Source organism: Dermochelys coriacea, chromosome 8 (assembly GCF_009764565.3).
Source record: "Dermochelys coriacea isolate rDerCor1 chromosome 8, rDerCor1.pri.v4, whole genome shotgun sequence".
Classification (NCBI taxonomy): domain Eukaryota; kingdom Metazoa; phylum Chordata; order Testudines; family Dermochelyidae; genus Dermochelys; species Dermochelys coriacea.
The window spans coordinates 93,038,365-93,048,622 of NC_050075.1; the positions used below are offsets into that span (position 1 = coordinate 93,038,365).

Consider the following 10,258-nt stretch of genomic DNA (forward strand, 5'->3'; position numbering starts at 1 on the left):
GAGAATGACTTTAGGGGTTTCAGAGTAGCAGCCGTGTTAGTCTGTATTCGCAAAAAGAAAAGGAGTACTTGTGGCACCTTAGAGACTAACAAATTTATTAGAGCATAAGCTTTCGTGAGCTACAGCTCACTTCATCGGATGCATTTGGTGGAAAAAACATCTAAGGTGCCACAAGTACTCCTTTTCTTTTTGACTTTAGGGGGGCTCTATGGAGCATTTAATAATAATATTTTGCATTTATCTAGTGCTTTCCTTTCCAAGTTCTCAATGCTTTGTTAAGGTGGGTACCTGATATCCCCATTTTACTGCTGGGCAGTTCTAGGAGGCTGGGCATGGGCTTGAGCTGTGTAGTCCAGATCCAGATGTTCCCCAGGCTGGGAGATTCCAGTGTGGGGCCCATTTTTAGAAATGCAGCCCATAAAAGAGGCCAGATCTGCTATAGCTCTCTTGAGCAAGGAGGGGCAGGGTCCTGGGAAGGGGTAGATAGTGCTGTTTTGAAAGAGTTTTTCCATAGGGGCCCTAACTTGTGGTGTCTGAAAAGCAGGTCATGGGAGAAGTCTTCAACAGTAAGCTGGTAAGAAGTGAATGAATTCTGTCCCTTCCTTCTGGTCCATTTCCTTCCTCCTCCCACCATACCATCAGACCCTCCATTAAAGCTGTAGGTGATTTCTTCCCAGGCATGGGTTTGAAGGCATTCCAGTTGTTCCTCCTATGTAATTAATATGCTGTTCCTATGGATGTCAATTGGTGGAGGAGCTCAAGAGCTACGGAATGGAGCCTGTGCAGAGTGGGACCAGAATGTCTGTGCATTTTATTTTGTGGGCCCTTTAAGTGATCAGAACATACCAGTTTGCAGGCTTTGAAGAGCCTTTTATAGGTCACCTTTCAGCAGGCTTCCAGGGGTTTACTGTGGTTGCTATGGCCTACCCCCTAGTCACTGCAACTCAAGACTGCTGTATTTATCTTGAGTTGGAGTTAACCTTTCTTACTGGGGGAAAAAATCACTTAATTCCCCTTGGATGAGAATGAAGATGCTTCAATCCATGGAAGGAGGAGAGTTTATTTATATATCTCAGTATGCTCTGCTCTGCAGCTTGGCATCATGTAAAAAGAAAAGCCAGGTGTGGAAAAAAGAACTGGATGACTTCTTGTTGGATCAGCTAAGTAGGTGCAAAGCATATTCTAAAAACTGGGGCATGCTATTAACAGATATTTTTAAAATGTGGGAATTACACATCCCTTGGGCAACTTGATGGTTTGACTGTATGTATTAGAATGACCAGCTTTGGATAAGATGAGAATTGAATCCAACATCTGTTGATCTCCTTTGTGGTGTTCACTGGCCACTCAGTGCTTAAAGTGCTTGAAAAAGATTAAGGTGGCCAGTTTCTTATTTTGTCCCATGATCTTGCATGGTACCAGCACAGAGTGATTTTTGTTTCCCCATTTCACACTCAGGAGATTTTGCATCTAAAAGACTAATCTTAAAGGAGATCAGACAGACTCATCAATTAGAGTGAGCTGTAAAGATGCCACAAGGGGATTGGGAGGAATTTCCCTGGAAGCATATGACTGGCATAAACAATCCACTGCTGGTCTCTTCACAGGCTGTGGGATAAGGCACATCATAGGGGTAGAGACAGGAGGGCACATGTCAGGAATGGGAGGTAGTCACAGAAAAATATTACTGGAAGGGGAGTGTGTATTTTTACAGGACTTTGAGATCATATTTTTGCAGGCCAGTAGTCTCCCTTTTAACAGACCTTCTTTGAGGTGTTTGGTTTTTCACCTGCCCAACATCCACCTTGACATCCAGTTCCAACAATGAAACCTCGAGCTTTTTTCTGGTGCTTCCATGCTTGCTGACAGCCTCTGGGCAATTTAAGAAGGGAGCAGGGAATGGGATAGTCACACTTGTTAATATTCCTCCCTTCTAGCAAGATGTAGGGCTGACCTTGAAATGCTGGCTTTGGATAATAGTGGTGAAAACAGTTCCACTAAGCTGAAACAAAATCTGCAAGCAAAGGTTGCATGTTTCCTGGAAAGAGCTAGAAACAAACATAGGTCTTAAACTCTGTATTTCTGCAGTTAACATTTTGTCCTGTTTACAGTATCTCATCAGAATACTAGGGGTTTTGTCTTGTTCATGTGTTTTTCATAAGGGAAAATATCCATGCAGTTTTAAACTGTTATTAGATTCAAACAGGAAAGAGAGAGGATGTGGTTTTAAAAAATGCTGTTCACTTTCTGCCTTTTTTGCATAATTTTTTAAAAACTCCTTTGAAGTAAAAAAAAAAAGTCAGGTGAATTAAAGAGGGGGAAGTGATTGCTCATAATTGCTTTGTGGGTAAATTAAGACAATGTGGGATAAATTTAAAGAAAAAAAATACAGGCAAGGCGTATTGGCTGGGATGTATGTTTAACATATGAAGAGAAGGAAGAACCTGCCTTATTTTCAAAGCTTTTGGGAAACAAGGAAGCTGATGGGAAGGGCTGAGGTCCATGAGTAGTAATAAAAGCATTCCCACTCCTCTTCCTTCTTCTATAAATCTCCCCACTGTATTTTCTACTGAATGCATCCGATGAAGTGAGTTGGAGCTCATGAAAGTTTATGCTCAAATAAATTTGTTAGTCTCTAAGGTGCCACAAGTCCTCCTTTTCTTTTTGCGAATACAGACTTACACAGCTCCTACTCTGAAACCTTCTTAAAAGTGAAAGCTGCAAAGTGAATGAGAAATTATGTTAAATTCAGATGATAATCTGGGTTGTGGGAAAGCATCATTAAACAAATGTTAAGAAGCCAGTTTTATTTTTTGTCAGTTTTTCCCTCCCTGGTTCCATGAAACTCTCCCAGAATGAACATGAGAGATACCATGGGTTGTGTAGATTGCACTGAGCATTCTGATATTTGTGATTCTTCTGGGGCATGTTCAGACCCTCCATTGGGGCCACCCAGAGCAAGGGTGTCAAGCAAGACAAAGAAAAGTCTTGTTACATATAGGGCCAGAGAATTCCAAACATTTGAGGTGAAAAGTTCCTTCATGGGTTTAACAAAAAATGTATAACTTCCCAGAGCAATCCCACATGTCTTCTTGCAGCTTCATTCAAATGGAACCTTAAATTAGGTAATAAATGATAACGTTTATGTGACGTTGAGCATCTGTGAACCCCTCTGCCCTGATTCAGCATGGCAGCAGGTGTGCTAGAGAAGATGTGGAAGCTTTGAAAAATCAAATGAAATGGCATTCTGTGATTGCAGTAGATTTTGTCTTATTACAGTAGATGTTCTATTTTAAATTACAACATGCAGATTAGTATGCATAGATTCACAGAATAATATATAGGTGCACACATGTAATTGTATATAAAAGTATAATACAAATATTTATATATAAACTCATATATATTACTGTGAAACTATGCATATTACTACATATAACTCTTATACATTAATATAATACATATATATATATATATATATAAAAGCAAATTTCTTAATTGCCTTCTGCTATATTTAAATTTGGAGATAAGCTGTAAATCTATATTGTAAGGTTTTTTGCTGGTATAGTCTCTCTCTGGGTGACATGGTAGTTGTAGTTCATTATATTTATCAGCTCCTGTACCAATTGAAATGTTTATTTCTCTACCATTGAATAACAAAGGGGGAATCTAAATTCCTCTAGTTTAGTGGTTCTTAAACTTTTTTTCCTGCGGACCATTTGAAAATTGCTGAGGGTCTCAGCAGACCACTTAATGATCTTTTCAAATGTTGTTTGAACCGTTAGCTAACTATTGTAACACACTTTGGATAAAAGTGCTATATAAAAAAACCTTTTTTTGTTCTACAAATAAAAGCACACAACTCATTTTAATATCAGTTGTCTTACCTTTCTAATGTGATGGATGTGCCCTCTCTCCCCTGCCATGGCAGCACCCGAGCTGGGGCTGGGAAGGAGTGTGGGGGGGTCTCTTCCTCTCTCCACCGCCATGGCAACCCCTGAGCTGGGGCTGGGAAGGAGGACCATCTCTCCCCAGCAGCCACAGTCCTGGAGCTGGGGAAAGCCACCTCTGTCTCTGGCTGCCGCAACCCTGCATGTTCCAAATTCCCCCCACCCCCTCTTCTCACCTCACTGCCCCCTCCCACCTACCCCTTATTTCCCCCACAGCCACCATTTCACCTTATGTGTGCATCTTCTCCAGGGTCCAGGCATCTAATCAGTGGAGCCACGCCTGCACGGCTCCACTAATTAGGTGGATGGCCCTTCATTCTCTTGTGTGCGCACGTTAGAGGGAACTATACCACCTAAATGGAGCTTGCGGACAACTAGTTTGAGAACCTCTGCTCTAGTTTTTCCATTTAATAAAATTGTACATGTATAAATATTTAAGTAAGGGTAGAATCGGGCAAACTGGTGTATGAAACCATGGCTGCTGCTGTGCTCATCGTGGCTTTAGGAACCAGTCAGAAGAGCTTATTTTGGTTCTATTTTCTTCTCTACCAACCTCCCTATGTCCTCCCACCCCCACCCTTTCCGCCCGCCTGTTTACTTTCCAATAAACCTGTGGGTTTATAAAGTTCTCTGTTCAGACTTGAGTGAGTGAGTGAATTAAAATCAAATGAGAAAGTTAATATGAATTCAGATTTCTCCTAGAGTCATGGAGAGTGTTTTAATGAAATTAAGAATTGAGGCTCAGCTCCTAATTGTTACTGAACTAGGAAGTTTGCGAGGGCACTTGGACCCTCCCTCTGAAACTTGAGTTTGACTCTGAATACACTGGTCTTTGATGGACTGGATTTATTTGTCCTTCTCAACCTGCCAAGACTCAAATGTGGCCCATGACTTTTCACAAAGATCTAATAAGAGAGAGAGAAAAGAAATTTAGCGAGGAAAACTATACAATTCTGTGGGATTTGTCTCTTCAGCATAAATAACTTTCCATAACCCCCATTTCATTATGCTTTATATCTGATGTAAATATACTTCAACAATAAAAGTAAGGGGCCAGATTTGCATGAAACATGGGTAACTTTTGGGGATTAAAAGGAGTCATGTCTCTCCAAATAAAGAACATTTTGAGTGGCGTTCCTGGTTAATGCAGCTGAAGGTTAACGTCAAACAATAAAGGTGGGGGGAGAGCTACGCTAGTCTGTTTTTCTGCAGATGTGTCATTATTGCTTCCACCCATGCAGATTCACCAGTGGTTGCACCAGCATTGACAGGCCTGTGGGCATTTTAATCACCATCTTGTTTACCCATTCTTAGAGCAGGCGTAGATGATATGGTGGCTAAAATGCCAATGCCTGGTCTACACTAGTATTCCCACCATTACTACCACTGTCGGGAAAAATACTAAGTTAAGAGATTTTTAATTTTCCTCGGGCCAGTGGGTGGGAAACCTCCATTTTCACTGAGACCATGCTGTTTGGGAATTGGTTTTGGCTTCCTGTAGAAAGGTTGGGAGTAACGGATTCCTCCTTACTTTCCTTTCTCATGGGATATCAGAAATTTCCTTCTCATGTCCTGTTCAGACAAACCAGAGGAGATGGTGATAATCCTCTTGGAATGTATCATGTTATCCTAATCCAGTAGATGATAATTGCTGCATTCCAAGAGATTAGCAGGATAGGGAGGAAAGATTTCTCTAAGGCTGTGCCTATCCTAGGCTTTGTTCCTGAACATTTCCCACCATCATTACCACCTGTTCAGCTCCACCAGGGGTAGCAATAGTGGGAGGGCTAGTGAAGACAAGGCTCCAGAAAGCTGTTGGTGGTTAAATGCCATATCATCTAATTCCCTTCTTAAAACCTATCTTTGCCACCATCTCTGAAAATCACTGCCATCTGATGCTGGTGAGACTGGTGGTACCCTGTGACTATTGAGAGCACTGTGATTCCCTGCTGCTACCTGGTCATCCCAGCCCAAAGTATCCGTTTATTCATCTGTTGCGTAATGTCTAACGCCAAGATTGAGTTGTCTGGGGCAGGGCCTGCCTTTGTGTTATTTCTTTGTACAGTGCCTAGTGCAATGGTGCTGTGATCCTTGTTCGGTATCCATAGATGTTAGCACAACAGAAATAACAAATAAGAATATTAGGCCAGTTCACTGCATGTGCACTGTGTGGTATGCAGCTCCAAAATGTCTACTCACATCAGATTTCATAGTCACATCTTAGGAGCCTTCACACGCTGTCAAGTCAAAACTCAGTTATTTAAAAAGCTTCTAAAAATGGGTCTATAGATCACAGTAGCTTCATTAGTACAGTAAACTCACGTATAAAAATTTGTATAAATACTGTATGTTTCAGCAAGCCAGGCCATCTGCTCTACACAGCACACACTTTCAAAGCTGGTTGGCTGGAGGTAAGTATGTGTTTACAGAATAAAATATTTGTAATGGCAAAGACCTCATCATTTTTTTTGAGCTTTCAAGCAATAGAGTTACAACATCCATGGATAGAGGATAATGTAAGAACAAGTCTCTTGCATTTGTTTTCCTTTCGATATACAGATGCAAGAGTTCTGTAAATATTGCCCAATGAGAGCCATTGTGAAAAAGGTGTATAGAGAAATGGCTTTATTTAAAAATGATACACAGACCAAGAGCCAAAATTCACTTCTTTTCTTCAAAACAAAATGACAATGGGATTAGAAATGTTATGTTTTGGGTATATGAGCAAATTGCTCTAATCAGCCATTCAAAATATGCTGCCTTCATGTAGCTCCTCAGTAATACAAATAATCAAACTGAAAGCATGTGTCTGCGTGTCAAACTTGTTTACAGTATCTCATAAACATCCAACTTACTAGGGCTGTGTAGCTTATGAAGCACCGAGGGTTATTTAACTTGCAAATTACCATTACATAGCATGCAATAAAACAGAATAGAAGTTTAGACTGAGCAGTGAGGATAGTTGTATGTTGAATTTTCAAGAAATGAGTCAGGTAGTCCTGTTTAGAGATCAACTGGCTCAATGAATGTACCAAAGCCACTATCACTATTTATTAAGCATATATTTTAATGTAGTTTATAAATACATGATCATTTTAATGTAGAGATAAAGGTGGAATTCTGTCCTAAATACAGAAGAGTCCAAACCAAAAAGTTTGAGCGTCCCAGGTTTAAGGGGGAGTGGGTGTTCAGATTGGAAGTGTTAGGTGGACCCACAATAGAGCGATCAGCCATGATTTGTTCTCTGATGAATCTTCTGGCAACGTAACATAAAATGTTTCCTAAACAGCCAATCAGGTCTCAAGAGTTTTTTTGGATTTTATTCAGGTTTCTTAGTTGCTGATTCCTACTAATGAAAAGCGACAAGCTGAACGTTCAGTGTGGTCTAGTGGATAGGACACTGGACTAGCATCTGGAGACCTAGCTTCTATTCACAGCTCTGCCCCGATGTGTTTCACCTCTCTGTGGTTTTGTTTTCCCTCCCATCTTTTGTTTGCTTATATTGTAAAGATCTTCAAGTCAGGGAATCTCTCTTACTAGTATGATGATCACAGTGGAATCTTTTAGGAATTATTGCAGTACAAATAATAAATTAAAATCATGTCAATGACATTTACACAGAGCTTGCTCTATGTTAGTATCTCTTTTGTAAACATTCCTGATAAAGGACCCGATTCTTGGTCAGAACTGCAGGACTAGAGCTACAATATTTATGTTTTTGAATGTAAATAGTGGTTATTACATTGACTATAAAATGTTGGAAGTCATTCTCTCTTTGGCCTTTTTTGTCTGACATGTAGGTCCCATGGTCACCTAGCCAGTGTGCATTCCCCCAAAGAAATGTCATGGCTCTGGAAGTTTGCCAATAAACAGCCATTTTGGATTGGTAAGTAACTTTATTTTGGTTGTTTTCTCAGATCTTGCACATTACTCATTTATAAAGGAATGTAAAGGTGCATGTGGTATGTTTTCAGTGCTCGAACAATATTTAACATACAGAAGCATGTGCAGCTGGCTTTTTAGTTATTTCTGTCCTGTATTTTCCAAGTAGCACTAGAAGTTTCATACCTTATCCACTGGCTACTAAGAGCACATCTGTTTATATTTTTACCACTGATCATTTTTTACTGTTGGAAAAATTAATACAACCGAAGGACTTTGTATCAAGTCCTTATTTATATTATATGATGGGACAGACTGTATATTGAAGCAACAGAACTTTATCTGTAGTGGCTGTTTTAAACATGTTTTGAACATCCCACAGGGTACCAACACTGTAAGTAAATAATAAAGGGCATGAACTTTGGGCCACATCGATAGCTGATGTAAACTGGTGTAGTTTCACTTGAAGTCAGTGGAGCTGTGCAAACATACATTAGTTGAGTATCTTGTACATCATCTCTAATCCTATCTTCAGACTTTGTACTGAGCCTTCTAGGTCAAAGCAAACATGCTATAGGATCACCAGCCAATGTGTGTGGGAGTGGTTTGTTTCTTTGTGAGCAGACCTGCTGTACTTTAAGAAAAAAAAAGAGCCTTAATTTTTTTATCAATACAATGTCTGGAAATAGATATATTTAAAGTTTTGATAAGTATTTTTGCTCCATTTTTATATGATAGAATTTCCATTTAATGGATTTTTTCTTTCGCATGAAGTCATTGAAACTAATTTTGTAAATAGAACATACTGTGGATTTTATTGGTTGTGAGTTCCCTAACTGCAGTTTCTCTTGTTGCAGGACTTCCGGAAAAAGGTGAGAAGGACCAGTGGGTCTGGAGTAATGGATAGCCAGTGACCTTTCATAACTTTAAGGAAGGAAAACCATCACTAAACCAAACAGTTCAACTGAGATGTGTTCTTGTACAAAAGAAGGAAAAAATGGGTGACAAGACAGTGCAAGCAGGATCACAAAGAGATGTTTGTTCTATTCTTTTGCTAATTGACCTTACCTCTAAGAACCCAAAGTAACTTCATTTCAAATATCCCAGTATCTGCTTTGGAAAAGGGGGACGTGATGGGGGTGGTACATGGTCAGCAAAGTCATTGCAATCTAGGAAGAAAAGCTGTTAGCAGAATGATATTAAATACCATATTAATGGAGGAAAGTACTCTAGCAAGTATTCTAAATCCGTCTCTATTTTCCTTCTGGAGAGCTAAATCCATTTAAACCTTGCCAGAGCTGATTAAAAAAAACAATGGGCAAGCTGAGAAGTGCACAGGTTTTTAATTCGCTGGGGGATTTCATGCATTTCCCCATAAATTTGCCTGAGAGCTCACAGTGGTCTCTCTTTAAACATTTACCTTTACCATTTGGAAGTAATTAGCCTTACCACATTATTAGAGGCAGCTGGGCACAGGTCAGTAGTATGGGCAGTGGCTCAGCAACCAGTGCTGTAGTGGTAAGAAAAAGAAGTGGGTAAACATCTAAACTAAACTCCACATTCCCAAAGGAGAAGTGGGTAAACTTCATTTGCCCTCGATTTCACTAGAGTCTGCAGTTACTCAGATCCACTAAGTCCCCATGATAGAGGGTGGGTGCTGAGTACATAGTACCCAGTTGTGCTGGTGTACTCTGCCTTGGGAAAGAAAGGATTTCATCGCCCCCTGCTCATGTAACCATCACCTGTGCAAGATCCATTTACTCAGACTTTGCACAGGGCTCTAGAATTTTGCTCTTCAAGGGCCTGATCCTGTACCATTGAAGTTAATGAGAGTTTTGCCATTGAAGTCCACAAGGGCATTAGTCCCCAGTGTAAAGAGTATGGGGTCTCATGCATAGCATCAAATGGAACAGTATCCCATTATCAGGACAGGAGTCAATAAAGATTTAGAAAATCTGATGCAGCAGAGTAGGCCCTAAGCTCATGCGGAGATGCAATATGCCCTCACTTAGGTTTCTGTGTTCCTCTTAGGCCCACAATTAAATACTCAGTGGAAACAGTTATTGCTCATCCATATTTGCTTCCTCATATGAAAGACAGGAAACTCCTAATCAGGAAAACACAGCGCAACAGCGTATTGCAGTGGTGGGCAACCTCTGGGCCGCATGCAGCCAGTCAGGGCAAGCAGCTTGGCGGACCCCCAGACTGTTTGTTTACATTTGCACGGCCACCCGCAGCTCCCAGTGGCCACGGTTCATCGTTCCTGGCCAATGGGAGCTGCGGGAAGTAGTTGTCCATCACTGGCTTATTGTATGTACTAGCTATGGATTAGATCTCTGACTAAAAATTTTAATACCAATCCACCAAATCTTTCCTGCTCAGGATAATTTCACTCTTAAAAAAGTGGAACATAAAAACCAAGTTAA

At 40.4% G+C, this 10,258-nt stretch overlaps 1 pseudogene; it reads left to right on the forward strand.

Moving 5' to 3' along the window:
* LOC119860524 overlaps window positions 1–9,354 on the forward strand; it is a 114,868-nt pseudogene extending 105,514 nt beyond the window's left edge.
* Window positions 9,355–10,258: the final 904 nt, after the last annotated feature.